This window comes from Watersipora subatra, chromosome 10 (assembly GCF_963576615.1).
Source record: "Watersipora subatra chromosome 10, tzWatSuba1.1, whole genome shotgun sequence".
In the NCBI taxonomy this organism is placed as follows: Eukaryota; Metazoa; Bryozoa; class Gymnolaemata; order Cheilostomatida; family Watersiporidae; genus Watersipora; species Watersipora subatra.
In genome coordinates, this window is record NC_088717.1 from 20,361,308 (window position 1) to 20,377,812 (window position 16,505).

Consider the following 16,505-nt stretch of genomic DNA (forward strand, 5'->3'; position numbering starts at 1 on the left):
GCAAAACTTTGCTCTGCTAAAAAATTGTGTGGTCTCTAATATCGACTAGCTCTGCAGTGCCAAAGAACAGTTGAGGCCAAAAGATATTGTGAAAGGTATTGGACAACTAGAAGATGTGCGCTCCAACGAAGGCAACAATCAGAATGCAGCTATCTTAGCAAACGATGGAAATATTTTTGTTTTAATAATGTTAATTTTTGTTTCTGCATGTAATGTAAGTATGATTCATTTATGCCACTCGTTCATAAATATATATTGTACTAGCTGCCTCACCCGTCTACGGGAACAGATTCATGTACAGCAAGCGGTTTATTGGGAGTTGTCTTTCATACTGTAAAACAACTCCAAATTGTTGCCCTGATCAGAGTATGCATACTAGTGCTGGGCACGGGTAGTAATACTCGTTGAACTCGCGGGTTTATCTACTTTCGAGTATCGGGTAATAGAGATTTCGGGTATTCCGGTCCTTCGTGTTTGGGTTTTGACTTTCGAGTTTGGGTTTTGGTACACGGATCCGTCGGGTAGTGTGAACAAAAACTCGGTCTATTGCACCCTGCGCTCTTGGTCTGGGGCCACAGGCAATTTCTGTGTTATTTTTGCTAAGGAGGCACGACAATGGGGTGTAACGAGTCTTTAATTTAATAGATAGAATAAAGCATCTCATACCTTATTTACCATACCTACCGGAGACATTGTAGTCAAGCAGTGATTACTTGTCATTAAAAGGTGAGTAGAAATACTTAAATCAAATTTTATTTGCGCAATTAGCCAAATCGGCTTCGTAAACAAATCTATGCCTTTTTTAATACGGCGCATGTTTGCTTTCACCGATAACACATAGGGTCCTTAGTCTGTTTCCGCTATCGCCTTGTTAGAAACTGCCATCAGCGTTGATAGTAGCAGTGCCAATTTAATAACTCTGTTAAAATTGATTACCACAGCTAGCTATTATGGATTACATAATTCATTATAACCAAGTTTTACTAAGCCAACAAGCCTTACTAACGGAAAAAGCCGATAATGTAAAGTTTTTTATGAGATTTGGAGCACCATCTACAAAAAGTCAGAGAGGTACATAGAACATGCCTGAGTATTAAGCTACCATAGACCCTATCTTCTACCACCTGTTGACACGAAAATGCCCTGTTGCCCCAGACTATCTTGACTGTTTAACAATCCGCCTGTTAACGCTGCGAGTACGAATGTTAGTCGATAAAAACTGAAAATGATAAATAAATTAAAAAGAAATATAATTGCTTTGTAAATTTGATGATATATCTGTTTAGAAATTTAAACATAAAATCCATAACAACAAACCGGATACCCGAAAAACCCGTAGGCAAAGAAATACCCGAGCCTAGCACTACTAGCTACCCGATACCCGAAAAACCCGAACAGAAGGGGGCGGGTCCAAACCCGTTGACCAAGAAGTACTCGTGCACAGCACTAATGCATACGCATATGCAGTCATACATGTCAATAATGTTGGGGAGAACAATGGAAATCTGCAATGTGTTTTACAGCTAGTCTACAATGCATCAGTCTCAAACCACTCAAATTGGAGTTGTCCTATTTTGTGCAGAGAACTGATAATGAAGTTGACATTGCTAGGCAAACAGAAGTTCTTCAAACTGGCAGTATTGAAAAATTTTGCATGTTTCAAAAGAATCTACAAAATATTTTGCTATCGTTACCATTTATTGAATGGATACTTCTACATGCTTAGAACCCTAATCATGACTCACCAGGTTTTCGTCTATAGCCTGTGTTTTGACATGATATACACAAACATTGTGGCAGTAATGTGCTTTTGTAAATAAAATTTATATGTATAACAGCACAGAGAGTATGATGTCAAGGCAGACACAGCATTAGGATCTTACAATAATAAAACAACGCCAACATTATAGCCTTTTTATGAGATACAATGAGGAATTCGAATGCATAACAATATATATATGCTGAGAAATATGTTAGAAAATACTGCATGTGGATGGTATGTAGGTATAGCAGAATATGAAGGACATGACATAACAATAACATAATGTTAATTCAATGTAAGCATTACATAACAATAACACAATGTTCATTCCACGCGACACTTACGGATATATATATATTTTTTTTGTCAGGTGTATGAACAAACAGTTTTCGGCTTGTGCCTACTTTTGCACAGACAACGAACAGCTGGTCATAGTTATAGCAGTGTGACAGCAAGTCGATACCAGCTGCGCTTTTTCTTTTCACTGCTGCCTATCACAATGCTCGGAATATCTGTGCGAGTTCTGTAGTAGCTGTACTACTCATAGCTGGAAAAAAATGAAAGTAACTCGGCTGCGGAAGGAAATGAACACGTTTACTATCACCAAAAGTGGCAAATGCAACGTTTTTAAGTAGTAGAGATGTGGCAATTCATAGACAATACAACATTGAATAATAAGTATTTACCTTTTTGAAGTAGAAATTTAGTAGGTTAAACGGAACAGTGCCGTTGGGTACTGTTCCGTATTAACCGACGCTTTTTACCCTAGTGCCTAACGGAACAATATCATTAGGTATTGTTTAGCTTTTTCTTTCACTGTTAGAGGTGCATTAACCAAAGATTCCGGTTAATGCACCCTAATGATGAAAGAAAAAACCACAGAATAGCCGCAGGCACCCTTATATAAGCCACATGGCTAAAATCATCAGAAAAAGTAGCGGCTAATAGTCCGAAAAGTACGGTATTCATTTTAATTCAGTTCGCTTCGTACGACCGAATTGAAAAAAAGAAAGACTGCTCTATAAGGTGGACTAACACACACGTAGATACACACCAACACGCACAATCATATGGTTTTAAATTACATGCACTATCATATGGTTTTACATTACATGCAATATCGTAGGGTTATACATTACAAGCATTATCACACGGTTATACATTACATGCACTATCATATGGTTATACATTACATGCACTACCATATGGTTATACATTACATGCACTATCATATGGTTTTACATTACATACATTATCATATGGTTATACATTACATGCACTATCATATGGTTTTACATTACATACATTATCATATGGTTATACATTACATGCAAGTAGTATAGTGAGAGCAGATCTACACACCTATGCACTTAAAGTTGGATTTTGGGTACATTTTAGCCTGAGAACCTCGGAGAATGGTGTTGTCTGATGGAAAGTTTGGGGGGTAGGTGTGTGAGTGTTGGGAGCTAAGGTTATGAAGTTTGAGAGGAATTGTGGGAAGGATGCGGTGCTGGTCGAGAGGAATTGTGGGAAGGATGAGGTGAAGAGGGCGATGGTTTCGGGTTTCGATGCGATGGGTTTGGGGTTCGGGTGTCGACGAGTTGAGCGATCGATCGTCGAATGGTTGGGGTCGGGTTGGCGACCGGTGGGGTGAACGGTGTTATGTCGTTTCGGTTGAATGAACGTTGATGTTGGACGAGTTCGGGCATGTCTATTCGTGGAATCGATTAACTGTCCATTCACTATTTATAAGTTAAGAGTTTTATATATATGAACATTATCTCATTGAGAAGTTCAACTAGAAGGAATATAAAATTATGGAAACTATTCATAAGGATAATTCTAAAGTTTACAATTCTTGTGAAGAAGAAAAAGATGAAACAGATGGATTAGTTGAAGAGGCTGTATTATTACATAATCATTTTGATAACATCACTAAATCTACATCAAAACCGCTTCGACAAAGTTTGCTTCAATTTTTTGGAGTGGTTTTAATATTACTTGCAATAACTGTAGCTTCATCTTTGATTGAATATTTTTTTATTCGGATTACAGGAGAAAAGATGAATGCTACTGTGAACTATGTAGAAGTATTTTTTCAAAATTTTGTGAATAATGAAAGTATGATTTTTGAAACATCTCCTCATCATTATAATTAGTTTAAATGAAAACTTCAAATGTTAGTAATTATCAAAACATGGAGAAAGACGGACTACAATCAATTGATGTGAGGTTACATTCTCCTTTCACATCTATGATAACAGGACCAACAGGATCAGGAAAAACTCAACTTGTTAAACGGTTGATTGAACAATCTCAATTAATATCTACTCCTCCTCCAATCGAAATTATATATTGCTATGGAATATGGCAGGAAGCTTTTGAGGATATGAAAGGAGTGGAATTTCATGAAGGATTGAAAGATCCGAGTACTTTTCCCAAAGATGGAGAAAATAGATGGATGATCATTGATGATCTAATGGAGGAATTATCATCAAATATCAAGATGGCTAACAATTTGTATACTCGAGAAAGTCACCATCTAAATATTAGTATTTTTACTATTACACAAAACTTATTCTTTGGTAAACTTAGAACAATTTCGCTGAATAGTCACTATTTTTTTATAGGAAAAAACCCCAGGGATTCTACATCAATCACATTTTTAGGAAAACAAGTTTTTCCTGGACAAGTTAAATATTTTCAGGAATCCTACCGAGATGCAACATCTTCACCATATTCCTTCATGAGACTGGACCTCCGACAAGAAACCGATGATACAATGAGAATTATGGGAAATTTCCCTCCTGTTGACTCTACGCCTATGATTATTTATAAGCCTAATTAAGCAAACGATTTTGATTTGTATTCCATAATTAAATAAAACAAGTATATATTCCAAGTTCTCTTTAAATATTCACCATACCACTTCTGTATCTTCCTCTGAGTGATTACTATAACATCACTAAAATTATCACATAGATATGGCTGAAACAAAAAGAATTCAACGAAATTTACTAACTTTATTATCTCTAGTTGGAGATTCTATTTCTTCTCAACAATCGATTATTAAAAATGCTAAAACGGATTTAATTTTAGCAATTATTGATTGTGTGAAATTACTCATTAAAAGAAAAGAACGACTAACTGATGCTCAGTATAAAGCTTTGAGTCGACAAAGTAAAAACATCGCTCGACTGATTAGTCCTAGAACATCGAATTTGGAAAAGAAACAACTTTTGCAAAAAGGAGGGTTTTTATCGGCTTTACTAGGTCCGATCGCGGGTGCTATACTCCCAGGATTAGTTGAACCATTGCTCGGAGGATTGTTTAAAACACGAAGAAGAAAATAATTAAGTTATCATGGATAATTCTCCACTTTCTAAGAGAATGAAAAAAAACAGAGTAATTCTGCAAATACTGAACAGTCTTACCGATGAACTTGCAAGTTCTGCTTTACCTCATATGAAAGAAGAAGTAATTAGAACATTACTTGAAATTGTTAAAAATATTATATATGGGAATGTACCTTTAACGAAAAATCAATACCATTCTCTGAGTCAACATAAAAAGGAGTTGATGAATATTATCGATGAAAACAAACCTCTTAAATATAAACGAAAGATTTTGCAAAACGGAAAAGGATTATTGAAACGGATTATAAAGCCATCCCTCAACTTGTATTAATCATTCAGCAGGAAGATGAGCTTTCCTAAGTATACAAAAAAAATTTTTTTGGTTTCTGAAGACGAGTACAAAAGGAACCAATTTAAAAGTCAACAGGATTCAAAAATTATCAATGATGGCTATAGTTCGTCACTTCGTTTCAATCCATTAGAAAATCCAAGAGTAAGTAAGGTTAAGAAGACCAGAGATAGGATGCGTCAAATTAATAACGATAACACTATTTCAGACTATAACAAAGTTAATTTGTATGCAGCTGAACTTCAAAAATTTTTAGATGAAATGAATTCAATTCGGAGTTATCCAATTCAACAGTCTCCGACTATTCGAAATCCGATTTCAATGATGTCACAAACACCTTCAGCTCCACAAAATTCAAAAGAAACTCTAAAGAAAGATACACCTGAATTACCCGAAGATAATTCGTCTCAAGACTCTACAGTTTTAAAAGAATCGCCAAAAAAAGAAGACACATTATTACCACCGAAGTTAAACGAAGAAGAACCATCGTCAAAGTCTTCTAGATCTTATTCCATTTCTTCAATAGTTGAAGACTTCGGTTCGATTCAGGATCGAACTAAAGCGAAAAATCTTCTGGAAAAATTGAAAAAGTCTGGAAATTATGATTCTTTAACCGGGAAAATAACAGGATCTACAGGAGAGATTAAACCTGAGAACTTACGAAATCTTCTTGAAAGAAAAATTCGAGTTAAAGATAGTTCAATTGTATCTTCTCCCTTTTCTCCAAGTTCATTTGAGAAACAATATAAATTATTTGAAAAAATTATCAAGGAGTCGAACTCGAATTTATCAAATAAATCAAAATCCAATTCGAATAGATCGTCTTCACGAAAACCTTATGTAGGAACAAGAGGAAAATGGACGACTTACTAAATGAATTCTATTATACCCCGGATCTACCATCTTCATTAGGTGGAGCACAAAAACTGAATGAAGCACTTCGGAGAAAAGAAAGCGAACAAGAAGTTAGAGATTGGTTAAGTGGTGAAGATGCTTATACGTTACACAAACAAATAAAAACGAAATTTAGAAGAAGACCTACAATTGTTGCAGGAGTTGGTGAACAATTACAGGCTGATTTAATGGATGTTAGATCTCATCGAGCTGAAAATGATGGAATTACATTTTTACTTACAATGATTGATGTTTTTTCAAGAAAAGCATGGGTAGAGCCTCTTGTTAACAAATCAGGTATATTGGTAGCAAAAGCCTTAAAAAAAGTATTGGATGGAACTAATTATAGAGTTTTTCAAACAGACAAAGGAAAAGAGTTTAATAATCGAGATGTCAAAAAAGTTTTGAAAGAAAATAAAGTAAAATGGTTTACATCTGAGAATGAGACAATTAAAGCTTCCATCATAGAACGATTCAACAAAACATTACGGGTGAAGATGTATAGATTCATGACATATTCGGATGATCGTAGATATATTGATGTTTTACCACAAATGGTAAAAGCATATAACAATACTATTCACACAACATTAGGAATAAAACCGAATGATGTAAATTATGAAAATCAAGAAAGAATCTGGAATAGGATTTATGAAAATGGAGAATATAGTTCTGACAGTACTCCCAAATTCAATATTGATGATTACGTTCGTATTAGTAAAGCTAGAACAGTTTTCGAAAGAGGTTTCACAATAAATTGGACAGTTGAAGTTTTTCAAATTACAGAAGTGCTTGATTTTGAAAGACCGATTATCTATAAATTACGTGATTTAGCAAACGAACCGGTTGATGGAACTTTTTATGAAGATGAACTACAGAAAGTAAAAAAACCCGCATTTTTTCGAATTGAGAAAATTCTCAAATCTCGGAAACGAGGAAGAACAAAGGAAATACTCGTTAAATGGATGGGATATCCTGATTCATTCAATAGCTGGGTCAATGAAAGAGATTTTGTTAAATAAAAGAGGATGATAAGCAATTGAACTTCATTGAAAGAATTGAAAATGTCGGAGTTCGTAACTCTTCCTTCTGATGCTAGTTTTAGTGACTTTCCTAAAAATACTAATTCAAACTTTACAGTTAGACTAGCCAGATATGTAGATTTTACAGAAGGACAATGGGAAGTTGCTCTAAAAGATATATCGTTTTTAAATAATTGGCCAAATGTAGTAGAAGGAATAATAAGCATCACAAAAGCGGAACTTAATGGGACATTTCGTCGTTTCGACATAAAAATTGGAAATGGAAGATACGAAGATATAGATGAAGTAATTCAACGAACTCATGATGTTCTAAAACCCTTCAATCTCCATCCAACTATAGAATTCGAATACGACAAAATATCCAACAAATCTATGTTGTATGTAAGAGATTCGAGTGTTCAGGTTTCGTTTTCACAAGATTTCGCAAATATCTTAGGATTAGATCCGAAGATAACTTATAATGTGGGAAAACACGGAAACATCACATCTCCGGATATCAACTATGGATTTACATCATTATACGTATATTCATCAATTGTAAGTAACAGACTCGTTGGAGATGCAAATGTACGATTGCTACGAGTTGTCCCAGTAAGTGGAAAGAAGTTCTCTCGAGTTTATACAGAATTCAGTCAAGCGCATTACGTTGAAGTGGATAAAATTTCTACTGATGTGATAGAGACCCTTATAACAAGTGATGATGGAGAAAAAGTACCATTTGATGGAGGGAAGGTTATACTAACGGTTCATTTCAGAAAGAAACAATGAATTCCATATTAATTCCATATACTCCAGAAGACTCAAAAAACTTTTACATTCAATATTACACGTCTAATCAATCAGGAAATGGCGGATTGACACCATATAAAGGAAAGAGAGTGATGGGAAATGGACGACTATCAGGAATATTTAAAAAATTAGCAAAAGCTGTTGCGCCTCTAGCAAAAAAAACGGCTATTTCATTAGGGAAAAAAGGGTTAGATGCTGCATCCAATTATCTTAATAACATGGTAGAGAGACCAAAAGAAGAAGAAGAAGAAACAGATGAAGTAGTAATTCCAAGAGTTAGAAAACCTGGGAAAAGAAAATTAAATAACCGTAGCAAACCTGCAAAGCGACGGAGAAAAGCCACTCCAAATATTTTTTAAAATTTGAAAATGCTTTATATATTATTATCTCAATATTTTTTAGTTCATTTCATTGACATACATCAATAGTGAAAGATGAGTTCTGGAGAGATTGGTTCAACAGGTTTAAAAATATCGGGTTCTCCTTTTACGATAAACGAAAGTTTGGGTATATTTGATGTTCCAGGCACACATAGTTCGGTGGAGCGCGGATATTATAGTGAATTAGCTCCGTCACGTCTCAGTGAATATGGGCCAATTGAAATTGAAATACCTGGAGATGTAGATCACTATATCGATTTAAGTAATTCATATTTGCAAATCGAAGGAAAAGTAGTCAAGGACGATGGTTCCAATTTAGACAATACTGCTGCTAATGTAAATGTTGTACCAGGGGATGCGTTTTTTCATTCGCTAATCAAAACAGCAACATTCAAAATTAATGGATCTGTTGTTGAACATTCAAGTGATTATCCTATGAGATCGTTCATAGAAACCCTTCTCAATAATAGCAGAGAAGCAAAACAATACCAATTAAAAGCAGAAGGATGGTTTCAAGATGATAATCTTGCAAAAGATGGTGCGGAATTCGATAATAGTGCGGCTACAGCAAGAAAGAATCTTATTAGAGGTTCAAACTCATTTGAGTTTTTTGGACGACTCCATCTTAGCATTTTTCAACAGGAAAGATATCTCATTCCAGGATTGAATTGTAAATTAGAACTAGACCGAAGTAAACCAAGTTATTGTTTGATGGCAGCAACAGCTACTCCTGGAGGAGGGGGAAAAGTAAAGTTGACGAAATGTGTACTTCATCTTCGAAAATTAAAAATCAACCAAACAATTCAGCTTTTACATAACGAAAAACTACTTAATGGTGTTAATGCAAAGTATCCTCTTTCTCGGGTATACACCAGATCTTATAATGTGAATACTGGATTAACCCATACTCAAATAAAAATTGCTGATAACACACTTAGACCAAATTTAATACTTGTTTCACTTTCATCACACGATGGAGAAAATGGATCATACAATCGTAATCCTTTCAAATTTGGTCATTACGATGTGAGTCATGTAGAACTACAAATTGATGGACTACCTTTTGGAAAACGATATACTCCAAATTTTGTAAATAGAATGTATACTCGACCATATGTACAACTTCTAAACGCAATGGGAAAAGATCTTTCTTCTGAAGGAAGTGGAATTGGACTGAGTGAATATGAAACTGGACTTGCAATATACGCTTTCGATTTGACAGGAGATCTCTCATCCGAAGGATTTCATTTAATGAGACATGTTTCACTAACAATCGATATCGGTTTTCGGGTTGCAACACCAGAAAATGTCTATCTTAATACATATATACAAAAAGATGGAATGATGGAAATCGCTTCTGACTTTAGTGTTCGACTCAGTGGTGGAAGCATATTCTAAGGATGAATACAGCAAATATTTTCGATGTTCTTTCCCAAGATCACATGACTAATAATCATTTTTTTGCTGTCTGTGCAAGAAATGAATTTATAGAACAATTTTTATCGAATGAAGGAATATATATTTTTAACACACACTATTCTTATCAACCAGGAGAACACTGGATAGGAGTTATTCGAACAAAATCCGAAATTAATTATTTCGATTCAACAGGACGAGATCCTTCAACATATCCAGATGTCGCTCAAATCTTAAAACTTTCTGGAATAAAGTTAATTAAATGGAATGATGTTCTACTCCAAGGTTTTCTTTCAACAACATGTGGAGATTACTGTCTTCTCTTTGCAATATTTTGGAGCAGAGGATGTTCAATAGAAGATTTTCTAACAGTTATGCTAAAAATTTCTGAAAAAGATACACGAGATCATGTAGTTCGAAAAACTATACTAGATAGATATGATTGGAATGGAAAAATTAGTAAAAGTCTTAATAACGAAGAAAATGAAGGTATTGAAAATGTACATATTCAAGGAACTTCCCAAATTGTTAAATTACTAGAAGAACTGACATAAAATTTTTTTCTATATTTTACAATTGAATATACATATATACTTTATATCGAAATAAACTTGGTAAAAAATACAACCGAATGTTATTTACCTTTTTTGTTGAATATGTGTGTAGTTAATGCTGTAGAACGTATATTATGAATAACGAACAATAGTACATGTGAATAAGGAATACAATACAAGAGCATTAGAAAAACGTGTAACGCATCCTCGAGGATAAAAACAGAACTGCGTGCGCATGCACTAACCGGAAACGGCAAAGCCAATGATTCAATAACGTAACATTTTTGATGTAAGTTTTATATATTGATATACTCACGCTGAGTTGGAGTTATCCTCAAAATAATCCACATATTAATCCATGTATGCCTCTTTACTAGTTCATCATCTTCATCTATTTACTGGTCGAGAGGCTGTTATGGATTGGTTAAGCCAAACCAAACAGGAGAATTCCATAGGTAAACCTAGGAAAACAATCAGGTCGAATGCCAAGGCGCTTGTCCACACAACAGCCCCTGAAAACAGCGACACTCAACGAACTTAATCGCGAGTAGCCGACTAACCGAATTCTAGCTGAAGCATACAAGCCTTATGGTATCAACGCTCGATCGACCCAAATTCTCAAATATAAGTAGGCATCAAGAGATGGTTAATGAGGCAGAATATTCCATCAGATCATGCAATGCTTATATAGTGAATTGAAGAATGATGGGTGTGTCCAAAGGAATTAATGAGGCGAAAATAGCAAACAGATTTTCGCGAAATTGAATTTCGCGAAAGTTGACTATATAATATATATGATGTGAAATTTCGCGAAATCCAATTTCGCGAAAGTCACTTTCGCGAAATTCAATTTCGCGAAAGTTGACTATATAATATATGATGTGAAATTTCGCGAAATCCAATTTCGCAAAATTCACTTTTCGCGAAATTCAATTTCGCGAAAGTTGACTATATAATATATATGATGTGAAATTTCGCGAAATCCAATTTCGCGAAAGTTGACTATATAATATATATGTGTAATTTCGCGAAATTCATTTTCGCGAAATTGTAAGCATAGAGAAATGTTTTGGAATCTATTTATAAATTTTCATTAAACTCACTCAAGCGTTTTACAGATGCTCAACTTTATAAAAGCAATCGAGAACAAATCATTATTATCATAACACTCTTCATAAGCTAACAGAATTCTGAGAAGGGTAAAATGTCAGAAGGGAAATGTACAGATAGTTGTGTTCAAATTTGGGCTACACCATGGGAATATTGTACGCACGGACTACTTTCCTGTACATGTGGACATGTATATGATGGATTAGCACAATGTGTACATTGGTAAGTACATTTTGAAATTTTAAATTCTAAAGTTTTATATGAATATATAATTATTCATTTTATATACATCATCTTTTCTCAATTTTCAATGGATTTTCAAAAAATTAAACAGGTATCAAGAAGATGGTGAGGAAAGTGATGAAAAAAACATCTCGAAAGAAACAAACTCTCAAAATAGTGAAACGGAGTTGCAATTGGATTTACCATTGGATTATCCTATAGACAGATTACCTTCCTGCACATGTGGACAAGACGTATACGATGGCTTAGCTCAATGTATATTTTGGTAAGTAGATTTTGAGAATTTTAAAACCAAAGATATATAGTTATCCATTTATTTCATCCTTTCTCATTCCTCAATGTTTTATATATTTAAACAGTGATGATGCAAAACAAAAAGAAGATGATGAGAAAAGCGAGTCAAGCAGCACATACTTCTTTCTCGATAAGAAAGAATTACAATATTCTGAAGTGACAAGCTCTTCATCTCCACAGAAAACTGACAATTAGTATTTATAAAAAAAGATTTTTTTTTTGAATGAATATATATGCAAATCAATAGAACCTTTAGAAATAAAATCTTCATCTCCAAAGATGGAGAATTTATATTTTATTGTATATTTTAAGATACTATTATTAAAATAAAATCAATACAATATTCACATATCATTTTCATTGTGGAATAAAAATTTAGGAAAGCATGAAAATTAGATTACAACTTTAGCAGCAGTATGTGATTATGATAAAAAATTTCGACATCCTGTAATTTGTCTACAGAAAAACTTTCATTTCCATAGCCTCTTTCTTTATTACTTGGAGGGGTATTAGTTATATTTTCCTTAAGATTTTCAGATGATGGAAGAGTTGTGATTCCACTTGCTAGAATGATGGTAGCGAGTGTAGTTGTGGTGGTAGTAGGAATTGTACTAGCGAGTGTAGTTGTGGTGGTGGTAGGAATTCTGGATGTATGTGTAGTTCTGATGGTGGATCGAGTAGTGGAAGAATTAATTGGAGCTGTAAATCTACCATTATTTTCTTCGAATTGTGGATGATAACAAACAAACTTAATAGGCATTGATCTCCATCCACAAAAGTTTGAACGAGCTGAGTTGCCTACACAATATCTCGCTGATCGTGAAGATGGATTAGCCCATTGAACAAGTCGTTCAGTAATTCCCAGCCTTTGAATAATTTCATAACTAGCTATACCATAAGTACAATCCGAGGGGTTATGTTCAAATTGAATTAAATTTCGTAAAAATTCACCGTTAACCGGAAAAAATCCAAAACTAATAAATAGTATTGGAGAAATTTGAATTATATCATCTAGTTTTCTATAAAGACTCTTCATGTCTTCTCAAAAGAAATTTTTCCTAATGAATAATTCATTCGACTTTCCCCTTTTTTATTACTCATCTTTAAAGAGTTTTATAACGAAGGGAGACTTAACCGATTCCACGAATAGACACGCCCGAACTCGTCCAACATCAACGTTCATTCAACCGAAACGACATAACACCGTTCACCCCACCGGTCGCCAACCCGACCCCAACCATTCGACGATCGATCGCTCAGCTCGTCGACACCCGAACCCCAAACCCATCGCATCGAAACCCGAAACCATCGCCCTCTTCACCTCATCCTTCCCACAATTCCTCTCGACCAGCACCGCATCCTTCCCACAATTCCTCTCAAACTTCATAACCTTAGCTCCCAACACTCACACACCTACCCCCCCAAACTTTCCATCAGACAACACCATTCTCCGAGGTTCTCGGGCTAAAATGTACCCAAAATCCAACTTTAAGTGCATAGGTGTGTAGATCTGCTCTCACTATACTACTCATGCATTATCATGTGGTTATACATTACATGCTATATCATATGGTTATACATTACATGCACTATTATATGGTTATACATTACATGCATTATCATATGGTTATACATTACATGCACTATCATATGGTTATACATTACATGCATTATCATATGGTTATACATTACATGCATTATCATATGGTTATATATTACATGCACTATCATATGGATTTACATTACATGCACTACATCATGGTTTTTAATTAATACAAAAACATCATATGCGACATATACAGTGAAACATGGATAACTCAAACTTCACGGGACCGAGCGAAAGTGTTTGAGTTATCAGAGCGTTCAAGTTATCAGAGCACAGTCACAAGTGAATGTATTTATCAGTAGATACATATACAAACTACATGTATACATGTATATAAAACTAAAGTATAGGTTGTTTGTTGTAAGTTAAAGAATAGAGAAAGCATAACATTATTATGCTTTATTATTCATCTTGAGGTGTTGACTGATGTTCTAAAAAAAGAATCAAGAAGATTGACCAACCAGAAGCTGAGATATAGCCAGCCAAACACAGGTCTACCAAAAAACAAAAGTGTTTTGGTAATCATCAATATATGACGTATGAAATCGACTTGTGTGCCATTGGTCAATTAAGCCAACTAATGCGCTCTCCTATAACAATCACGGCGTTTTAATTGGTTTAATCCCTGGAAGTATAGAACAATCAAATTGGGCCTAACAATCATCGTTCCTAGAATTCCGAACCAGTCCCTCTGACGTGTAGATTAGTTTTAGCATAAAATAATTACACGCATCTATTATTTCGCAACATTTCGCTATCTTGCTAGTTCAGCTCAGTTTTGTTGTTCTCCTACTTAGCTTTCCTATTCAGACTCATCTTTAGCGTTGTTCAGATTTTTTAACTATAGCTAATAAATAGAATCAATTAAATCAATCATCAATCTCGGTTATCATTTGGAATTTTCTACAAATTATATTAGTTACATCATTTATTCTATACGCAGTTATATTATTATTTTGTATAATATGCATTATGAATATTATATAAATCATAAAAAATAATCATAGATAAGATAATAGATCAATAGAAAAATCAAAGCAAAAGTTATCGTTATATTTTCTTATAGCAAGAGCAGCACGGTCAAGTTAGTCTTTTTAAGATTATGGCTGTAGTGAACTTCCAGTCTGTTAATAGTGACGATAATCATGAAAATCAACTGAATGCTGCAGTAGATACACAGTAGAAGAATGCTGCAGTAGATACACAGAAGAAAAATGATGAAGGAACAAAAAGTCCCATTCCTATTTCTTATTGTAAACAAACTGCCACTCGCGGATATCGCATATAGACTATACACGCGCCGTTCGTTGAACAGATGATCTTCGGAGCATATCCGTGGAGATCGAGATAAAATTTGAAGCACAATAGTCAAAATCTGCTCTTCTGCTTTAAAAAATCATGGCGAGGAGTTGTGGGCAAATGCCTTTACCACACAATGTTTGGATGATTTTTCTGAGAAACCAGAGCTAGTCTGTAAATTATTTACTATCGCGAGAAGCGTTTCACATTTTGTAGCCAAGACAATCATTATACATAACGGCGGTAAGGGTGCGCAACTCCCGCACATGACCATTAAGTCGATTTTATACGTCACAGTTTTCGGGATTTTCGAAGGGTTTTCCTCTGATTCTTTATTAGGTAGACCTGTGTTTGGCTGTCTATATCTCAGCTTCTAGTGGGTCAATCTCCTTGATTCTTTTTTTAGAACATCAGTCAACACCTCAAGATAACTAATAAAGCATAATAATATTATGCTTTCTCTATTCTTTAAAGGACATCTGATGTAGAGTTTTAAAGTATTTATCAGAAAGTATAGATATTTTTATACACTTGAGATTTGCGTGTTGTTTTAGGTGATGTGACTGCCAGAACTTTTTCAGATTAAAATTGGCAAAACCTAATCGCGGTTAAAACGCTCAGAAGACATTTTTTCTTTTGAGTGTTTTACTTGAGATCAATTTTGCCAATTTTAATCTTAAAACGTCTTGTCAGTCACATCACCTAAAACTGCAAACAAATCTCAGCCCATTAGAAAAATATCTATTCTTTCTGATAATTTTTAAAACTGGACATAAGTAAACATTTATGACCAATGCATAAAAGCATGCTTTATATCTGATCAGTCGTTTCATTTAAAAAACTTATCGAGTGTAGTCTGTGACAAGGTATTTTTTTGACAAAGATCAACAGTGTGACTTATTGTAGAAATAGATTTTAAACAGTTATTATAGTCCTTAAAAACTTGTTAGTCTTTTCTAACAAAATTGGCCCATCGATAGGTACGCCTTCACTACGCACTTGTCTAAACCAAGTCAATAATACCCCATCCAAATCACCGTGCGACATTGAACGATCTCTTAGCCTTGATGAATTTTGGTCACATAACGATCTTATTCTTTCTTTTTGTTTAATCCATGTTGACACTGTACTTTTTGGAAGATTTTCTCTTTTTGATAATGCTGATAGCTTTTGTCCTGCTTCGATTTCCTCGAGTACTTTAAGTTTGTCAGAAGGTTTCCACGCTTTTCTTTGCTTGCGTGATGCCATCATAAAGTGGATGTCTGTTGTAGCGGAGGCCAAGCCACGAGCCTAATGGTGACATTTTATCTTTATGTATCCGCATATAATCACTGTTACAATATGTATTTTGCATGCTGTGTCTATCTTTATTAAATTTTTATCGCTAATACCTTCTAACATTTATAGCTT

At 34.5% G+C, this 16,505-nt stretch overlaps 1 protein-coding gene across 1 annotated transcript in view; it reads left to right on the forward strand.

Moving 5' to 3' along the window:
• The window catches only part of LOC137406854 (uncharacterized), a 269,187-nt gene that overhangs the window by 155,311 nt on the left and 97,371 nt on the right, over nt 1-16,505 (forward strand). The window lies entirely within an intron of this gene.